Genomic DNA, 21571 nt, shown 5'->3' with positions numbered 1-21571 from the left:
GCGAGTTGAAGCTGGTACTCAACAACTGTCCTCTGCTGCTCACAAATCCTTCCCAACATCTGCAACGTTGATTTCCAAAGTGTGCTCACATCGCACACCAGTGGGTGAGCTGGAAGCTGCAAATGCTGCTGATGCACTGCCAAGGCGGCACAAGCTGCAGCTGACTTTCTGAAATGTGCACACACGCGGCGTACTTTCACAAGCAGCTCAGGCAGATCTGGGTAGGTTCTGAGAAACCGCTGAACCACTAGGTTGAGTGCATTGTAGGTGTGCAAGCCTCCACCAGGTTCCGGCCATTGTCACACAAGACCATGCATGGCTGTAGGTTCAGCAGTGAGAGCCACAGATCTGCCTGCTCTGTTACAGTTTTCAACAACTCTGCAGCAGTGTGCTGTTTGTCACCTAAGCATACTATCTTTAGCACACCCTGTTGCCACTAGGCTGAGGCAGTGCTGCAGTGCTTCCAGCTTGCGACTGATGTGGTCATTTCAGAGATGGAGAACGAAGAGGAGGAGGAGGTGCAGGAGCTGTAGAATGTGAGGGCAACACTGATTGACCCAGGGCCCTCAATCCTCTGCGTCGGGAGGGCATGTCCCATCCCAGGGTCCGACTGGATTCCGGCTTCCACAATATTAACCCAGTGTGCCATCAGTGAGATACAGTTATATGAAAAAGTTTGGGCACCCCTATTAATCTTAAGCTTAATGTTTTATAAAAATTGGTGTTTTTGCAACAGGTATTTCAGTTTGATATATGTAATAACTGTTGGACACAGTAATGTTTTTGCCTTGAAATGAGGTTTATTGTACTAACAGAAAATGTGCAATCTGCATTCAAACAAAATTTGACAGGTGCATAAGTATGGGCACCCTTATCATTTTCTAATTTTAAATACTCCTACCTACTTTTTACTGACGTACTAAAGCACTTTTTTTGGTTTTGTAACCTCATTGAGCTTTGAACTTCATAGCCAGGTGTATGCAATCATGAGAAAAGCTACTTAAAGTGGCCACTTGCAAGTTGTTCTCCTGTTTGAATCTCCTCTGAAGAGTGGCATCATGGGCTCCTCAAAACAACTGTCAAATGATCTTAAAACAAAGATTATTCAACATAGTTGTTCAGGGGAAGGATACAAAAAGCTGTCTCAGAGATTTAACCTGTCAGTTTCCACTGTGAGGAACATAGTAAGGAAATGGAAGAACACAGGGACAGTTCTTGTTAAGGCCAGAAGTGGCAGGCCAAGAAAAACATCAGAAAGGCAGAGAAGAAGAATGGTGAGATCAGTCAAGGACAATCCTCAGACCACCTCCAGAGAGCTGCAGCATCAACTTGCTGCAGATGGTGTCACTGTGCATCGGTCAACTATACAACACACTTTGCACAAGGAGAAGCTGTATGGGAGAGTGATGCAAAAGAAGCCGTTTCTGCAAGCACGCCACAAACAGAGTCGGCTGAGGTATGCAAAGCACATTTGGAGAAGCCAATTTCTTTTTGGAATAAGGTCCTGTGGACTGATGAAACCAAGATTGAGTTGTTTGGTCATACAAAAAGGCGTTATGCATGGCAGCAAAAAAACACATCATTCCAAGAAAAACACTTGCTACCCACAGTAAAATTTGGTGGAGGTTCCATCATGCTTTGGGGCTGTGTGGCCAATGCCGGCACCGGGAATCTTGTTAAAGTTGAGGGACGCATGGATTCCACTCAGTATCAGCAGATTCTTGACAATAATGTTCAAGAATCAGTGATAAAGTTGAAGTTACGCAGGGGATGGATCTTTCTGCAAGACAATGATCCAAAACACCGCCCCAAATCTACTCAGGCATTCATGCAGAGGAACATTGACAATGTTCTGGAATGGCCATCCCAGTCCCCAGACCTGAATATCATTGAACATCTGTGGGATCATTTGAAGAGGGCTGTCCATGCTCGGGGACCATCAAACTTAACTGAACTGGAATTGTTTTGTAAAGAGGAATGGTCAAAAATACCTTCATCCAGGATCCAGGAAATCATTAAAAGCTACAGGAAGCCACTAGAGGCTGTTATTTTTGCAAAAGGAGGATCTACTAAATATTAATGTCACTTTTCTGGTGAGGTGCCCATACTTATGCACCTGTCAAATTTTGTTTGAATGCAGATTGCACATTTTCTGTTAGTACAATAAACCTCATTTCAAGGCAGAAACATTACTGTGTCCAACAGTTATTACATAGATCAAACTGAAATAGCTGCTGCAAAAACACCAATTTTTATAAAACATTAAGCTTAAGATTAATAGGGGTGCCCAAACTTTTTCATATAACTGTATATTGTTCCTGGCCAGAAGCACTTGTCCACGTGTCCATAGTTAGGTGTTCCTTCCCAGTAACTGCATTGGTGAGGGTATGGGTAATGTTCTGGGAACCGGGCTTGTATAAAGAGGGGACAGCACACCGGGAGAAATAATGGCGGATGCGGACTGAGTACCGAGTACCGAGGGACAACCACCACAATGAGATTGCGGAATCCTTCCACCTCTAAAAGTCTAAAAGGCAACATTTCTAGAGCAAGTAGTCGAGAAATGTGGCAGTTTAGTATTGTGGCCTGTGGGTGGGTGTGGGTGGCTATGTATTTGCGCTTGCATTTCAAGGACTAGGGTAGGGACAACTGAACGCTGCTCTAAAACAAGAACGTGGACGTGGTTGGTGGTTGCAAATGTGCAACATCAGGTACAGGGTGGGAGGCATCTTTGCCTGCCTCATGGACAGAAGATTGGCATGCACATAAAACAGGGGAAAAGGCAGTAGTGTCACTTGCAGACACTGTTTCTGGACCCTGGTGTTCGGCCCAACGACTCAGGTGCTTTGCTGTGATGTGCCAGAGCATGCTGGTGGTGTCAAGCTGGTAGTTTTGCTCCCCTTGATGATTCTGGCCTGGCAGATGTTGCAAATGGCCTGTTTTGGGTTAACTGGACAGTTTTTAAAAAAGAGCCAGACTCAGGAAGACCTAGCAGTTGGACTAGCAACTTTCCTGGTGTTGGTGTTTTGTGGAACAGTTGCCCGCTTTGTGTTTGTGGCCACCCCACTGCTTGTTCCTGCCTTTTGTAGTGCTATGCCTCCCTCCCCCTCTGCAATGCTGTCCTTGCTATCCATGTCACCATACCAGGTTGGGCCAGTGACTTCATCGTCCACTACCTCATCTTACACTTCCGCATCATGGTCCTCCTCCTGACTTTCTGTCAATTGTGTCTCATCATCATCCACTTCTTGTGACAGTAATTGCATTTTCCCACCATCGCCTTTGTGTGATCACAGTTGCTCAAATATTTGGGCATTGCTACATGGATCTCCTGTTGCCCTCGTTGAAATGGACCGAGCAAGATGTCAGAATCTATAAATGGAAAGATAAACAAAACAGCTCTGCAGAATGTCCAAGTGTGGGATCAGTTTTCTCTGGGCACCCGGCATGGTGAGAGGAAGAAGGATCAGGGTGAGGAATATGCCAACTACAAGTTAAAAAAATCTCCCGGATCTGCACATTCCTCAAACAAGAATCTGCAAAAACAGTTGTGCATGCCCTCATCATCTCCCGCTTTGCACCCCTCCAATCTATCCTAAACTCTGTTCTACAACTAATCCACCTGTCCCCCCACTATTCCCCAGCCTCTCCTCTCTGTCAATCCCTTCACTGGCTCCCCATTGCCCAGAGACTCCAGTTCAAAACCTTAACCTTGGCATGCATGGCCAGCCACAACCTTTCTCCTTCGTACATCTGTTACCTAGTCTCCCGGTACTTACCTGCACACAAACTCTGATTCTCATAATATCTACTTCTCTGCTTCCCCTCTTATGTCCTCTTCCCACAATCGCATACAAGATTTATCCTATGCATCCCCCCTACTCTGGAACTCTCTATCACAACATATCAGGCTCTCACCTACCGTGGAAACCTTCAAAAAGTATCTGAAGATCTACCTTTTCTGACAAGTCTACAACCTGCAGTAACCACTGCTCCACCATACCTCTGAATGACCAGCTCTACCCTCACCTACTGTATCCTCACCCATCCTTTTTAGACTGTGAGCCCTCGCGGGCAGGGTCCTCTCTCCTCTTGTACCAGTCGCCATCACGTTTTTGTTCAAGATTATTGTAATTGTGTTTGCTATATATACCCCTTTTTCACATGTAAGGCGCTATAATAATAAATAATAATAATGTGGTCCAGACTCAGGGATACTGAGACTGGACCGTGTGGAACACAGGGTGGTGGTGGTGGTTGCAAACTGACTGAAATAACTATTTATCTGCTATACAACCAACAACCTTTTCACACTGGTCTGGCTTCAAGAGTGGTATTCTGTGGCCCCCTAGAAAGTGGGACAGGAAGCTAGGTCGACATGATGTGGATGTTTGTTGTGCTCCCTCAGCAGCAGGCACAGTTTCATCTTTCCCTCGGCCTCTGTTTGTACCATCACCATCAAGTTCACTTCCCCGTCCTTCGCCATGCGCCTTGCCCATTTTAAATGTAGTTTAATATTTGTCTTGTTGCCAAAAATGTCTGTATTATTACTGCAGTAATATAGGCTCACGTCTGATGACCACAGTTTTAGGCAGTGACCGGGAATGCAGAGATGCTTTCAGTTGTCTTTCCCATGGCTTTCCCATGTCCTTTCAGCACTATATGAACGTGTCTGATTATGTCTCACACACCAAATGGCCAGATAAGGTAGTAAAATGTTAAAATTACATTTACTGGTGAATGTATTTTTTACCATTGAAAGCAATGTAAATGTGGAAAAACGCATCAAAAACACTACGTGTGAACATAGCCCGAGGTGTGGAGTAGTATTTTTGTTTTTTGTTATTTATTTTGCCTTATATACAAGTCATGTGCCTGGAAAGAATGTTTTTTAACATTTATTCCAGGAAAATCCATTTTAGCTTTGTTTTTGTATGTTTTATTGTGAGTCCGTAAAAGTGGCGTAATACTCTGACAACATTGTTCACATCAGTTACCTGGGAGACAAAGATGCTTCCAGTGGTCTTCCTCATGTTGCTCCCATACCATTTGAGGGCAGTTTCTGTTGACTTGGCCAATTTTTAAGCCCCCTCCAGACCTCCGCTGGGAGGGGGGGTCACCAGAAAAATGCTCGAATTTCCCTTTGACTTACATTGTGCTCATTACTCGGGTTTGGCACCCGAACATTCCGATTTGCCCGACCAGTGCAATGAGCATCAGAGCATTTTAGTGCTCGCTCATCACTAGTAAGCACCAGAGGTGTTGAAGGCATCGAAAATCGGGGGCTCCTCTTTAGTGATGAGTGAATGTTTGAAAAATGATCGCAAGTTTCAAATTTGGCATGAATATGGCACATTCAGATTCGTGATCAGAAACACGAGCATTTATCTTAAAATCAGCAAAAATCTGTAAATTTAAGTGAAAAAGTGCAGGAAATTATTGCGTTGCAAGTATTTTTAACACTTTGGCTAGCATAATGGTGGTGTATAGTGATGGGCAGGCACTAAAATGCTCGGGTACTCGATGCTCGGGTCGAGCAAACTGGAATGCTCGGGTGCTCGACCCAAGCAATGAGCCCAATGTAAGTCTATGGGAAACTCGAGTATTTTTCAGGCGGATCCCCCCGGCAGTCTGCAGAGGGCCTAAAAATTTACTAAATTGATGGGAACAGTGCTCAAATGACATGGGAACAGAATGGGGAAGACCCCTGGAAGCATTTCTGACTCCCAGGTCACTGCTGTCTACAACGTTGTCAGAGGTATTACGCCACTTTTACGGATTCACAATAAAACATACAAAAGCAAAACCAAAATGGATTTTCCTGTTAAGGAACATCTATTCCAGGGTAATAACTTGTACATAAGGCAAAATAAATATACAAAAACAACTGCTCCTCCACACCTTGGGCTATGTTCACGCGTAGCGTTTTTGATGCATTTTTGCACTTTTGCATTGCTTTCAACCAAGACAAATGCATTCACTGGGAAATGTCATTTTAACATTTTACAACTTATCTGGCCATGTGGTGTGTGAGATATCATCAGACACATCCTGTTTCATTTATGATGGAGGGACTCTAAAAATCACAAAGCCTATTTTATAGGGCCATCAGACGGCTCTTGCTATTCTTAAAGGGCCAGAAGTCAGCCCTCGCTATTGTTAGAGAGCCATCAGCTGGCTATGCTTTGTTAATCCCATTATTAAAGAGTGGGTCTCCTATACTGTTATTGCGTATGCAGTGACTGCAAGGGCTGCCAAAAATTTGGAGTCACTCCAATGCCCCTTTCAAGACACGTAGAGGTCCGAGAGCCTCCTAAAAAACAATGCTCCCATTATTAGGAAGTGGGTCTCCCATAGTGTTTGCCTATGCAGTGAATGCAAAAGCTGCCAAAAATTTGGAGGCACTCCAATGCCCCTTGGAAGAGACTTAGAGGTCGAAAAGCCTCTTAAAAACAAAGCTCCCATTATTAGGAAATGGGTATCCCACAGGGTTTGCCTATACAGTGAATGCAAAAGCTGCCAAAAATTTGGAGGCACTCCAATGTCCCTTGGAAGAGATGTAGAGGTCGGAGCTACTCCTAAAATCAATGTTCCCATTAGCAGGAAGTGGGTGTCCCATAGTGCTTGCCTATGCAGTGAATGCAAAAGCTGCCAAAAATTTGGAGGCACTCCAATGCTCCTTGCAAGACACGTAGAGGAGGTGAAATGGTAGATATGATGGTGAATGATATGGTGATGGAGGATGAGAAGGAGGAGGACAAGATTAAATAGACAAAATCAGGATGCATATATCCATGTCTGGGTGTGAAGACAGAGGTGCATGGGAATAGAATTAGGCCTCCCAAAAAAGACACTGTTTTTGAATTTAGTTTATGCTGCTATAATTCGATGGTGTTGAGAAGTCTGGCCCAATCCAGCCCTTGTTCAATTTTATAAGATTTAGCCTGTCAGCATTTTCATTTGACAGGCAGATGAGCCTATCAGTTATAATTCCGCCGGCGGCACTAAAAACCCACTCTGATAAAACGCTAGAGGCAGGGCAGGCCAGAACCTTCAAGGCATAGAGAGCCAGTTCATTCCATGTGTCCAGCTTGTGTACCCAGTAATTCTAAGGCACAGAGGAATCACGGAGGACGTTGGTACGGTCAGCAAGGTACTCCCCTCACCATGAAACTAGCACCTCCTCCTCTTTGTTATTGTCACCCAATCCACATTGGGATGAGACGAGGTCGGGCTGTGTGTAATCACCCTGTATGGTTCCTTGCTCCATCTCATCATGCTTCGCAAGCAATGCATCCTCTTTGATTTTGAGCAGAGAGCGTTTCAGTAGAAAGAGAATTGGCTAATTATGGCGTCATCGCCTCTCACCATCTTGGTGGAGTCCTCAAAGGTTTGGAGGATGGTACAGATGTCTGACATCCATGTCCACTCCTGAGGTCTTATGTGTGGAGTCTGAACTGAATACCGATGGCCTTTTTGATGCTGGTAGTCAATATCTGCCCTCCTCTGCTCACTAATCCTTCCCAACATCTGCAGTGTAGAGTTCCAACATGTGGGGACATCACACATCAGTCGGTGAGCCGGAAGCTGCAAACGCTGCTGAAACATGGCAAGGGCGGCGGAAGCTGTAGGTGACTTTCTAAAATGGGCACACAAGTGGCGTACTTTGACAATCAGATCCGGCAGCTCCGGATAGGTTTTGAGAAACCGCTGAACCACGAGGTTAAGCACGTGCACAAGCATGGTACGTTTGTGAGTTTGCCTCAGAGCCGCTACCAGATTCTGGCCATTGTCACACATGACCATGTCTGGCTGTAGGTTCAGCGGTGTGAGTCCGACTGGGTCCCAGCGTCCACTATGTTAACCCAGTGTGCCGTCAGCGAGGGATACGCTCGCGCCCGGACTGACTGGCATGAGCTTGATTAGTGAACCGAGGAGTGCCTGGATGGGCGTAACTAAATATCAACTCGGTCCGACCAAGGTCACATGGTGGCTCAGTCGACTCCTTGAACAAGGGAGGAACCGAGCAGAGGTACCAGGTGCTACTTCATGTCAGACCCCGGTCACAGCTGTTGACCCACACCGGGGAATGAAGGAACAGGCTAGTTAGGCTGGCATACAGACAGGTGGGTACTGGCAGGCACGGCTGGTATGCAGACAGGTGGGCACTGGCAGGAACGGCTGGCATGCAGACAGGTGGGCACTGGCAGTCACGGATGGCATGCAGACAGGCGGGTACTGGCAGGAAGAAATGCAGGCAGGATAGGGACCAGAACAGACTGAGACACAGGAACAGAGCAGCAGGTGCGGGGGACAGCAAAGCAGAGCGGAACCGCAGATGCGGTGAACAAACAAAGCAGAGCGAAACTGCCAATGCAGTGAACAAGCAAAGCAGAACCGCTGGTACGGTGAGCAAACAAAGCGGAGCAAAATTGCAGGTGCGGTGAACAAGCAGAGCGGAGCAAAACCACAAGTGCGGTGAACAAGCAGAGCGGAGCAAAACCGCAGGTGCAGTGAACAAGCACAGCCGAGCGGAACCGCAGGTGCAGTGAACAAGCAGAGCAGAGCGGAACCGCAGGCGTGGTGAACACGCAGAGCAGAGTGGAACCACAGGTGCGGTGAACAAGCAGAGCAGAGCGGAACCGCAAATGCGGTGAACAAGAAGAGCAGAGCGGAACTGTCGGTGCAGTGAACAAGCAGAGCAGAACGGAACCGCAGGTGCGGTGAACAAGCAGAACAAAGCGGAACCGCAGGTACGGTGAACAAGCAGAACAGAGCGGAACCACAGGTGCGGTGAACAAGCAGGGCAGAGCGGAACCGCAGGTGCGGTGAGCAAGCAGAGCAGAGCAGAACCACAGGTGCTGTGAACAAGCAGAGCAGAGCGGAACGGCAGGTGTGGTGAACAAGCAGAGCAGAGCAGAACCGCAGGTGCGGTGAACAAGCAGAGCAGAACAGAGCAGAAGGTGCAGGCAGACAGGACAGGGCTCTCTTCACATGGAACAGACTGGAAAATACAGGAAGATATTTAGAACACAGGAGGTAGATACGGAGGCAGGGAAACGGGACGAGCAGAACCAGATACACACAAGGTACTTATAATGAAGTAGCGAGTGGACACAAAACTCACAAACAGAAGTACAGAGACAGTGAGTTGGAGTTAGGTGCATGTTCAGACACTGCAAGAAAAGGGAAGGTTCGGACAGAGAGACAAACAGGTAATGGGCTAGGACACTGTTCAGACAGGAACTGAACCAGGAACAAGAAACAGGAACGAGCCTGGGAACTCCACCCCCAGGGTGGCGGGAACAGACTAGAAGTCACAGATAGAGGCAACAGGCCTGGGTATACAGCCCCCAGGGTGGCGGAACAGAAAAGATACAGGACAGGACTTGGCAACTCAGTTGCACAGAACACACTGAATGAAAGTGTTGCTCAGGCACCTCCTACTGGGTGGAGGGGGTTTAAGTATCCAGTGACTCACAGCAATAGGCTGGGGACGCATTAGGACTGCGCACACTGTAACTTTAAGAATCAGGAAGTAACAGCACCGCCGCCTTAAGCCAGCAGACAAGAGACATACAAACAGCAGGTACTGGAGCAAAGTGTGCAGCCTGACCTGATAGGTAAGATTGCGGTCTTGCATGGTGGGAGGTGGTAAGCCATGAAAGCACGCTGCCAGAGATGTTACAGCGAGATGTACCATCCTTGTTACAGTGAGATGCGCTATGGACAGAGGATTGGCTTTCACGCACAACAGCGAAAGAAGCAGTGGTGCCACCTGCAGACACTGTTCCTGGACCCTGGGGTTCAGCCCACTTAGTCGGGTGCTTTGCTGCCATGTGCCTGATCATGCTGGTGGTGGTCAGGCTGGTAGTTTTGCTACCTCTGCTGATGCTGGCCTGGCAGGTGGTGCAAATGGCCTTTTTGGTGTTAGCGGCAGAGTCTTTAAAAAACAACTAGACTCGGGAAAACCTATCAGTAGTACTGGAAACTTCCATCATGTTGATGTTATGGGGAACGGTTGCCCACCTTCAGTCAGCGGACACCACACTGCTTCTTCCTGCTTGTTGTAGTGCTACGCCTCCCTCCTCCTGTGTGCTACTTTCCTCGCTCTGTATGTCCCCCTGCCAGGTTGGGTCAGTTACTATATCATCCACCACCTCGTCTTCCATTTCGGCACCTTGGTCCTCCTCCTGACTTTCTGGCAATTGTGTGAACGTGGCTGCTCAAATATTTGGGCATCGCTATATGCAATTTCCTCTGGCCCCGCTTCAAGTGGACCAGGCAAAAGGCCCGGATCTATAAATGGAAAAGTCAACAGCTCTTCGGAGTGTCCAAGTGTGGGATTGGTTGTCTCTGGGCACTCGGCATGGTGGGAGGAAGGAGGATCAGGGTGAGGCATATGCAGTTCAGACTCACGGCTACTGAGACTTGACTGTGTGAAAGACAGGGTGTTGGTGGTGGTGGCTTAGTAACTGAAGCATTATCTGCTATCAAACCAATAACCTTTTCACACTCCTCAGTGTTCAATAGTGGTGTCCTGCAGTCCCCTATTAATTGGGACAGGAAGGTTGGGCGACAAGATGTAGGTGTTTGTTGTGACACAATTTCAGCTAGCCCACGGCCTCGGCCTCGTCTTCTGCATGCTCCATCATCACCATTACGTTCACTTCTCCGTCCCTTGCCACGCGCCTTGCCCACTTTGAATGGAGTACAATATTTTCCACGCTCACTACAAATGGCTGGATTTGAACCGCAGTGATATGTGATACGTATAATGGAAAACCACAGTTTTAAACAGCTGACCTGTAGGTTACTATTTTTCACAGCAACCTCATGTCAATAACTTCACTGACACACTGCAACAAAATTTAAATGGAGGCCAGAAATGGCTGAATTTGGAGAACACTTATATGTTATAAGTGTGACGGAAAACCACAGTTTTAAATAGCTGGTCTGTAGGTTACTATTTTTCACAGCGACTTCGTGTCAATAACTTCACTGACACACTGCAACAAGATTTAAATGGAGGCCAGAAATGGCAGAATTTTCAGTGCACTTATATGTGGTCCGTGTGACGGACAAACCACAGTTTTAAATAGCTGACCTGTAGGTAACTATTTTTAACACTGACCTCGTGTCAATAACTTCGCTGACACACTGCAACAAAATTTCAATGGAGGCCAGAAATGCATAATTTTCTGCGCACTTTTATGGGATCTGTGTGACAGCCAAACCACACTTTTAAATAGATGGATTTTTAGAGCTGTAATATGGAAAGGATCGGGCTGTATTCAGCAGTGCCAACAAGCAAATGGAGCAGAAAAATGGAGTTCTCTGGATTGCTTTTTAAGCAAATAATCAGGATTAAGATCCCCAAAAAATTATTCCTGGTCCCTGATACCTGTGGTTATTTCTAGAAATATCTGGAAAAGCACCAGCAGACAGAACTGGCCTGCCTAGCACTGATATCTATGCAGCTGCATTAGTTCCCAGAAGGACTGTTAGTTGAGATGATATGTGAATAATATATGGTGGTATACCTACACTAACTAAGAAACAAGCAAATCTCTCCCTAGCTCAGCAGCACCTCTCCCTACACTGCCTGATTCCAGAGTAGACTGTGACGAGCATGGCGGCGCCAGGTCTGGTATAGACCTGATGACGCTGTGTGGCCAGCCAATCACTGTAATGCCACAACCAACATGGCTGCGGCATTACAGTGTGTGGAAGACAATCCCTGCATGTTCATTGGCTCTCTAAAGAGTGCCAAACATGCAGAGAGGGGACCCGAGCTCACTCCGAGCAACCCCGGAAATAGAGAAATGAGCAGTGAGATGCTCGGGCAAGCACTAAGCAGTAGCAAGCATGCTCGCTCATCACTAGTGGTGTATGATGAGTGGGGGGACGTGTTGGATAAGGGGAGGGGCTGGGAAGAGCTCAAAGGAGCTTGTAATCTTTTTTTCCCCTTACTTTAAATGTGCAAATTGCAGCTAGCCAACAAGGGATTAGGATGCATCCATACTGTCCAGACACAAGGGCTTGTGCCATTAGCTGCTGAAATGACATGTCCCTCTCTATATTAAGAGCGGACATGTTGTGTTAGCACCATTTTGTGATTATAACAGATCACAGAGGCTGCTGCTGACGGTGCTCCTGCATAGTGGGAGATTGTAGCTAGTTAGATAAGCGGTTGCCTCTAATTCAGATAGCTTAGATAGCTAGTGTCCTGTGTGGCTGTGAAATCGACCTTCCAGCAGATTTTTTTTTTCTGGTGCCATTACTGAGGTTCACACAAATACAGCAGGGCACATGTCATAGAAGTCTGTTGTGCACTTCCTATATTGTACTCCATGCACGAGTACACCTTTAAAAATCAATTTTTTTCAATTGCTAACATGATATAGGAAGTCATAGTAGCTCACCTTGTCAATTTGTGGCATTGAAATTCAACTGTGCACAGACTGAGTAAAAAAAACTTTTTTTTAACTTTTGATAGTAACTGAAAAAAATGTACTTTTCTGTGACAAATGTGATACAGTACACCATAAACCACCTTGTCATTTTGTGACATTGAAATTCAGCTGTATGCGGAGTTAAAAAAATAAATTTTTTTCTGTGACAAACGTGATTAAGCAGGCTAGGTCTGAATTTGAAATTGTTTGGAGAATATCTTCTCTGTTATACAGATCTCATCCACACTAAAAAATAAATTTCTTCTGTTACTGATGTGATACAGTAGGGGAGACCTCAGTTTGAAATTGTTTGGAGCATATATTGTATGTTATACAGGCCTCATCCACACAAAAAAATTTTCTTCTGTTACTAAAGTGATACTGTAGGTGACATCTCAGGGTGCCAAGGGAGGTTGGATTAGTGCGATTGAGGGGGACTGGTGATAGAATACAAACTTTTAGTGAAAGTGCAAGAGCTGAGGAACAAATGGAGGAGGAAGAGGTGATGGGTGAGCAACTATCAGGAGATGAAGAGGATAATCACCCTCTCTCTGTTGTTCGTGGTGGGTGGGAGGGGACGGAGGAAACAAGCTTTAGAGTTACTCATCCACCAACACAGCATGGGGTTGGATCTCATGGAAGAGCCCAACATATGAGTGCTTTCTTGCTGCACTATCTGCAACATGATTCCAGCATAGTTATGATTCGAAATAATGCAGACTACTGGGTTGCCACTCTGTTAGATCCATGTTATAAGAGTAAATTTTGCCAGATGCTTCCCGCCCAGGAAAGGAACATGCAAATGCTGCAGCATTGAAACACGCTTTTACACAGCCTTAAGAGAGGTTTCCCCCAAGATAGCAGTGAGGCACATAGTGTGCTTCTCAGCTCTACACTTCCAACCTATGGCATGTCAATTCGTCAACTCCAAAATATTATCAGCAGCAGCAATGTAAGTGGCAATTTCTGTGAGTCCTTTCATACATTTTTTTAGACCAGCTCAGGCAACAGCAAGTCTGAAAAACATTGAATGACTGCATAGGATGGTTCAGGAGTGTCTAGAACTCAATATCAATACCATCGTGGAGGGTTTTGACCCTTTGACATTTTGGTCTTCAAAAATGGATGAGTGACTTGAGCTAGCCTGTCACATCTTTTTGGTTTTATCATGCCTGGCAGCCAGCGTTCTCTCAGAACAAGTCTTCAGTGCTACTGGTTGTGTCCTGATGGATAAACACAGCCGGCAGTCCCCTGAAAGTGTAGACCACCTAACTTTCATCAAGATAACTAAGTCATGGATATCCAAGGACTTTTGCACCCCAATAGCAGACTGTACAGACTAGGCGATGCTGTAGTTTTTAGTGTGCTGCACTGATCTTGCATAATTGCAGTCTATGATATGTTTAGTTACTGTGTGAACACTCCTGGTTGGGTCTTCATCTGCTGGGTTGGCTGTATTGTAAGAAGTGTCTGTCTAATCACTGAAAGAGGACCTACCAACTTGTAAGAGGGAAGACCGGGGTGTAAGTACTGTCAGAACAAGGGATCCGGAACTGCCGGGGCTGTACCTCTGGTTGCAGGGGGAAGACAGACTTCCAACACAGGAGTAAGGTGACTGGGAAGCTGGGGGGCGTGTCCAGAGTGAGAGCTGGGAGATGAGGTGACCGGGAAACTGGTGGCGTGGCTAGAGAGAGGGAGAGACGAGGACTTTTGCGTGGGAAAGCGAGAGCAGGGTCCCTCTCAGGAGAGCAGTGTGAGAGGGTCCAGGCTCCTGGCTCCAGTACTCGGAGGAAGAGCTGAGTGCAGTGGACTGGAGGAGTCAAGCCGACTAGAGAAGAGACGCAGGGTCTGTGGAGCCAAGCACGTGAGGTGCCATGTTATGGACTAGGGGCTCAGTGGGTAAAACCGGAGACCGCCCACTGCCGCCAGAAGATGGAGCATTGTTTGGGCAGGGAAGCCTGAAGAAATCAACACCAGCATCAGCTGGCAACTGCCTTGTGGAGGAAAAGAGTCAGCTAAGTGTAAAAACTGTCGATTACAACCGGTTTGACTCTACTATATCAAGTTAAACTGTGAACTGTCAGTTAAAGACTTTTACCTGCTACTTCCCTTGATTTCCCCATATTTTCCCCTGTTGCTCCCTGCATGGAGATTGACCCTGTTATTATAAACTTCCCCTGTTTATTAACCCTGTATTGGCTGCTCTGTGTTTCTGTGTCGCTGCATCTAAAGTACCCATATTACAAACTCACAATTTACCACCAAATATAATAATATATCACTGACTACTGTGGAACATAATAAAATAAAATATAACTTTATTGAATATATAAAATAACAATACTCTAAATCCACCGTGCTTGTGTGCAGTCTACCCAAGTGTGCCTGCACAAGCAGGACACACCTTGGGTATTAATAGACCGAAAAATGACAAATAAATGTCCAGCATAAGCTCATAATATATGGAGAAACTAGACTCACTGATATTTCAAATCCCCAACTGATGAAAGAGGCATAGAGAAACTAAACCAAGAAGGGAGAACACCCCCTTCATAAAGTGCAATTAGTTGTATATTGCACAACAGTCCAAATGCTTGTCGTAGAGCCCTGTAACAGAGCTCCTTATTTCATAAAGTGCAATCAGTTGTACAGTACAGACCAAAAGTTTGGACACACCTTCTCATTTAAAGATTGTTCTGTATTTTCATGACTATGAAAATTGTACATTCACACTGAAGGCATCAAAACTATGAATTAACACATGTGGAATTATATAGTTAATAGTGTTGAGCGAACAAGCACGACACTGCTCTGTACTCACCCGAGCATCACGCTACTCGAGATGTTTGGCCAGCACCGAGTATTTCCGGCTTACTCGGGCGGGAGCTCGGGTCTCCGCCCTGCATGTTTGGCCCTCTTTACAGAGACAATGAACATGCAGGGATTGACAGCCAGTCACTGTAATGCTGCAGCCATGTTGGTTGTGGGCAATACATTGATTGGCTGGCCACACAGCATCACCTCGAGTATTTAAAACTGGGCGCCACCATCTTGGACACAGACGACTGGGATCAGACAGAGTAGGAACAGCGCTGTTGATTTAGGGAGAGATATATACTGCAAAATAGTTTGTTTGATCTGGCAGCTTTTACAGACCCTACACTAACAGTACTTCTCAGGACTAATATCCATCCCAGATATCAGGCAGGCAGGCTGTATAGGAGACGCAGTGGTTATACCAGCAAATGCTGCATTACAGTCCTGTGTGCTCCTGTTGCTGAAATTGCTGGACTTAGCTCCAGGTCTTGGGGGCCGGGAAAATGCCTTTTTTTCATCTAAATCCTATTTTTTTCTTTTTCCTCCTTCACACTGTACAAATGCCCATCCTATTAACCTTTTGGTGTCCCCCCTACCCTCCACAAAAAAAGTGTGTCTGTGACAGTGCAGACACAAACATATTTTTTTAAAAGAGTCTGGTGTAGGCCAGAGAAATAGAAGTGGGGTTTTGCAGTTCCACAGTTCAAATCTCTGTATAATCCACTTTTGGGCCATTTTTACCTAAGAAAAAACAGTTTGAGTGTGTCGCTCACTGTTCAGCCGCAAATATATCTATTTAAAAAAGTCTGGTATACACCAGTAAATTATAACTGTGGTTTTGCCGTTCCACGGTAAAAAATCTCTATTACCCTTCTTTTGGCATTTTTTCCTTAAAGAAAAACAGTAATAGTGTCTCCTGATTGTTAAGACACAAATATATCTGTTGAAAATAGTCTGGTGTAGGCCCGAGAAATAGAACTGTGGTTTTGCAGTTCCACGGGTCAAATCTCTGTATTAACCTGCTTTTGCCATTTTTTTGCCGTAAAGAAAAACAGTAATAGTGTCTCCTGATTGTTCAGACACAAATATATCTGTTGAAAATAGTCTGGTGCACACCAGTAAATTATAACTGCAGTTTTGCCGTTCCACTGTGAAAAATCTCTATTATCCTTCTTTTGGCATTTTTTTCTGTAAAGAAAAACAGTAATCGTGTCTCCTGATTGTTCAGACACAAATATATCTGTTTTAAAGAGTCTGGTATACACAAGTAAATTATAACTGTGGTTTTGCTGTCCCACGGTAAAAAATCTCTATTATCCAGCTTTTGGTATTTTTTCCGAAAAGAAAAACAGTAATAGTGTCTCCTGATTGTTCAGACACCAATAAATTTATTTAAAATTGTCTGGTATACCCCAGTAAACAATAACTGTGGTCTTGCCATTCCACGGTAAAAAATCTCTTTTATTCAGCTTTTGGTATATTTTCCGTGAAGAAAAACAGTAATAGTTTCTCCCTGATTGTTCAGATTGTTTAAAAGAGTCGGGTGTAGGTCAGAGAAATAGAACTGTAGTTTTCCTTTTCCACAGTTCTAATCTACTTTTTATTACCCTTTTTCCATTGATAGAGCGAGTCGAGTGTAAGTGTAAGTGTATTTAACTTCCTTTACAATGGGCAAGGCGCGTGGCAAGGGACGTGGAACTGGACGTTCTGGTGATGGTGCGTGCAGAGGACGGGGCCGTGGCCAAGGTGAAATTGTGCCCCAACGAACAGCCACATCATCTCGCTCCCACTTCTTGACCGAATTACTAGGGAAGCACAGAACAACACCAGTATTGCCAACTGATTAGTGTGAACAGGTTATTAATTGAATAGCAGATAATACTTCCAGTTACCTGGGCACCACCACCTCCGGTCTGTCTTCCATACGGTCAAATCTTAGCAGCCGTGAGTCTCGACTGCATACTCATCCTCCTCACCCTGATGCTCCTTCCTCCCACCATGCCGATTGTCGTCAGACAGCAACTGATCCCACACTTGGACACTCTGAAGAGCGGTTCACTGGTCCATTTCCAGATTTGTGCCCCTCGCCTGCTCCGCTTGACGAGGTGGTAGAGGAGATCCCATGTAGCGATGCCCAAATATTTGAACAGCCACGGCCACAGGAAGTCGACGCTGGCAACTTGTCACAACAGGTGGACGGTGACGAGACACAATTGCCAGGAAGTGAGGAGGAGGATCGTGGAGCGCAAGTGGAAGAGGAGGAGGTGGGGGATTATCTAGTAACTGACCCAACGTGGCAGGAGGACATGCAGAGCGAGGCCAGCAGCACACAGGGTGAGGGAGGCAGAGTACCCCAACAGTCAGGAAGAAGCAGTGTGGTGGCCGCACACAGAAGGTGGGCAACCGTTCCCCGTAACACCAACACGAGGGACGTTGCCAGTACAACCTGTAGATCTTCCAGAGTCTGGAATTTTTTTAAAGACTCTGCTGATAATCCCAAAAAGGCCATTTGTACCACCTGCCATGCCAGCTTCAGCAGGGGTGAAAAAACTACCAGCCTGACCATCACCAGCATGATCATGCACAAGGCAGCAAAGCACCCGACTTTGTGGGGTGAACCCCAGGGTCCAAGATCAGTGTCAGCGGGTGTCACCACTGCTTCTTCCGCTGTTGTACGTGCAAGAGAACCCCCTGTTGTGTGCACAAGGCTATCCCCTGTCCATACTGCATGCAAAGATGCCCCCTCCTCTCAGTCTTCACTTGTTATGGCAGTTTCTCAAGAAACAGCATCAACGTCCACGTCTCACCACAGCGTTCAATTGTCCATATCCCAGACCTTTGAACGAAAGCGGAAATTCGCAGCCAACGCCCACAGGCCACTGTCCTAAATTCGCACATTTCACGACTGCTTGCGTTGGAAATGCTGCCTTTTAGGCTAGTGGAGACGGAATCCTTCCGCAACATTTTGTGGTGGCTCTCCCTCAGTACTCGGTCCCCAGCCGACATTATTTTGCCCGGTGTGCCATCCCCGCACTACACAAGCACGTGTCCCAGAACATCTGCCGTGCCCTCAACAACGCAGTTACTGGGAGAGTCCACCGGACAATGGACACGTGGACAAGTGCTTGTGGCCCGGGATGGTACATCTCCCTGACGGCACACTGGGTAAACATAGTGGAAGCCGGGACCCAGTCGGACCTTGGGACGGAACATATCCTCCCCATACTGAGGATTGCAGGCCCTATGTCAGTCAGAGTTGCCCCCACAGTGTACAGCTCCAGAGCATCATCCTCCTCCTCCTCATGTTCAGCCTCCATCTCAGATATCACCACATCAGTTACAAGCTTTGAGAAGTCCACCAAGATGGTGAGTGGCAATGACGCCATCATTAGTGTCAGCATTCCACTTGTCTGTCTTTTGCAACGCTCTCTGCAGAGAATTAAAGAGGAGGCATTGCAGCTAGAGTATGATGAGATTGATCAAGAAGCCATAGCGGTCAATTACACACAGCCCAGCCTCTTCTCATCCCAACGTGCATTGGGGGACAATGAGGGAGAGGAGGAGGAGGAGGAAGAAGAACAGGAGCTTGTATCATGCACTGTAGACGGTAGCACCTGTACGTGACCCTCGCGTTGTCAAAATTTTGGGTGACAGTCATTACTGGTTGGTGACACTTTTAGACCCCCGCTACAAGGAGAACTTTCACTCTCTTATTCCTGAGGTGAAGAGGTCTACAAAAATGGGGCCGTACCTGAAGGCCTTTGCTGCAGAACTGTTGAAAAAATTCCCATCTGAACAAGCTAGCAGCAGAGGTCACAGTTTGTTGCCCAACCAAGGCGTACATGCGAGAGAGACACAACTCCAATCCAGCAGAGGCAGGGGAACACTGTCAATGTTCTGGGACAGTTTTCTCAGAACCTCCCTTCGGACAGACCCTGAGGCGCAGGGTACTCTCACAAGGAGTGGAAAGTTTCAAAAGATGGTGAGGGAGAACCTTGCCGACCGTACCAGCGTCCTCTGTGATTCCTCTGTGCCTTTTAATTATTGGGTATCCAAAATGGACACTTGTAATGAACTCACTCTGTACACCTTGGAGGTCCTGGCCTGCCCTGCCGCTAGTGTGTTATCGGAGCGTGTTTTTAGTGCCGCTGGGGGAATTATAACTGATAAGCGCACTCGCCTGTCAACTGACAATGCTGACAAGCTGACCCTTATCAAAATGAACAAGGGCTGGATTGGGCCAGACTTCTCATCACCACCAAATGACAGCAGAGTAACAAAGTCAAATCCACTGTGTTATTTCGGGAGGTGTATTCACATGCACCGCTTCACACCCACACATGGGTATATTCTTCCTCATTTCGGCTGTTTTATGTTCTTCTCCTTATCCTCAGCCTCCACCACCACTATACTATCAGGGTGACTGTGGTCCGTGTTGCAATTATTGAAAGTTCCTCCGTCCTAATTTTTGTCAGTTTTTATTGGAAGGCATAAGCAAAAACTGTGGGAGACCCACTCCGCAATAATGGGAATAATATTTTTAAGATGCTGTACTGTATGGCTCTTGCAAGGGGCACTTAAACCATCTTGTTAAGCTACTGTGACCTCCACCACTTTTCCAAGGGGCATTAAAACTGTCTTGTTAAGCTACTGCGACCTCCACGTCTTTTCCAAGGGGCATTAAAAGCATCTTGTTAAGCTACTGGGACCTCCACGTCTCTTCCAAGGTGCATTAAAACAGTCTTGTTAAGCTACTGCGACCTCCAAGTCTCTTCCGAGGGGCATTAAAAGCATCTTGTTAAGCTACTGGGACCTCCACGTCTCTTCGAAGGGGCATTAAAACCATCTTGTTAAGCTACTGTGACCTCCATAACTTTTCCAAGGGGCATTAAAACCTTCTTGTTAAGCTACTGTGACCTCCACGTCTCTTCCGAGGGGCATTAAAACCATCTTGTTAAGCTACTGGGACCTCCACATCTCTTCCGAGTGGCATTTCAAGTGTCTTGTGAAACCACTCTGAACTCCACAGCTCTTCCAAGGGGCATTGAAATGTTGTTTTTTATTAACTCTAGCCTCCACGACTCTTCGAACGGGCATTGGATTTCCTCCTAATTTTTGGCAGCTCTTGCTTGGAAGGCATAAGTAAAGACTATGGGAGACCCACTCCCCAATAATGGGAATAATGTTTGTAATATGCTGTACTGCATGGTTCTTGTCAGGGGCATTGCAAGTTCCACCATCCTAATTTTTGGCAGGTTTTGCTTGGAAGGCATAAGCAAAGACTATGGGAGACCCACTCCCCAATAGTGGAAATAATGATTGTAATATGCTGTACTGCATGGCTCTTGTAAGGAGCATTGCAAGTTCCTCCATCCTAATTTTTGGCAGCTTTTGCTTGGAAGGCATAAGCAAAGACTATGGGAGACCCACTCCCCAATAATGGGAATAATGTTTGTAATATGCTGTACTGCATGGCTCTTGTAAGGGGCATTACAAGTTCCTCCGTCCTAATTTTTGGCAGCTTTTGCTTGGAAGGCATAAGCAAAGACTATGGGAGACCCAATCCCCAATAATGGAAATAATGTTTTTAAGATGCTGTACTGTATGGCTCTTGTAAGGGGCATTAAAACCGTCTTGTTAAGCTACTGCGACCGCGACCATTTTTCCAAGGGACATTTAAACGGTCTTGTTAAGCTACTGCGACCTCCACAACTCTTACAAAGGGCACTAAAACCGTCTTGTTAAAACACTCTGTAGTATGCAGCTCTTCCAAGGGGCATTGAAATGTTGTTTTTAAATAACTCTAACCTCCACGACTCTTCGAACAGGCAATACATTTCCTCCAAATTTTTGGCAGCTTTTGCTTGGAAGGCATAAGTAAAGACTATGGGAGACCCACTCCCCAATAATGGGAATAATGTTTGTAATATGCTGTACTGCATGGCTCTTGTAAGGGGCATTGCAAACTCCTCGGTCCTAATTTTTGGCAGCTTTTGCTTGGAAGGCATAAGCAAAGACTATGGGAGACCCACTCCCCAATAATGGGAATAATGTTTGTAATATGCTGTACTGCATGGCTCTTGTAAGGGGCATTGCAAGTTCCTCCATCCTAATTTTTGGCAGCTTTTGCTTGGAAGGCATAAGCAAAGACTATGGGAGACCCACTCCCCAATAATGGAAATAATGTTTTAAGATGCTGTACTGTATGGCTCTTGTAAGGGACATTAAAACCGTCTTGTTAAGCTACTGCGACCGCGACCACTTTTCCAAGGGACATTCAAACCATCTTGTTAAGCTAC

The sequence above is a fragment of the Phyllobates terribilis genome, unplaced genomic scaffold (genome assembly GCF_046119375.1).
Source record: "Phyllobates terribilis strain yellow unplaced genomic scaffold, ASM4611937v1 Scaffold_4__5_contigs__length_816908805, whole genome shotgun sequence".
NCBI classification, from domain to species: domain Eukaryota; kingdom Metazoa; phylum Chordata; class Amphibia; order Anura; family Dendrobatidae; genus Phyllobates; species Phyllobates terribilis.
The sequence above is the reverse complement of the archived record's forward strand: the minus strand, read 5'-3'. Positions refer to the sequence as shown.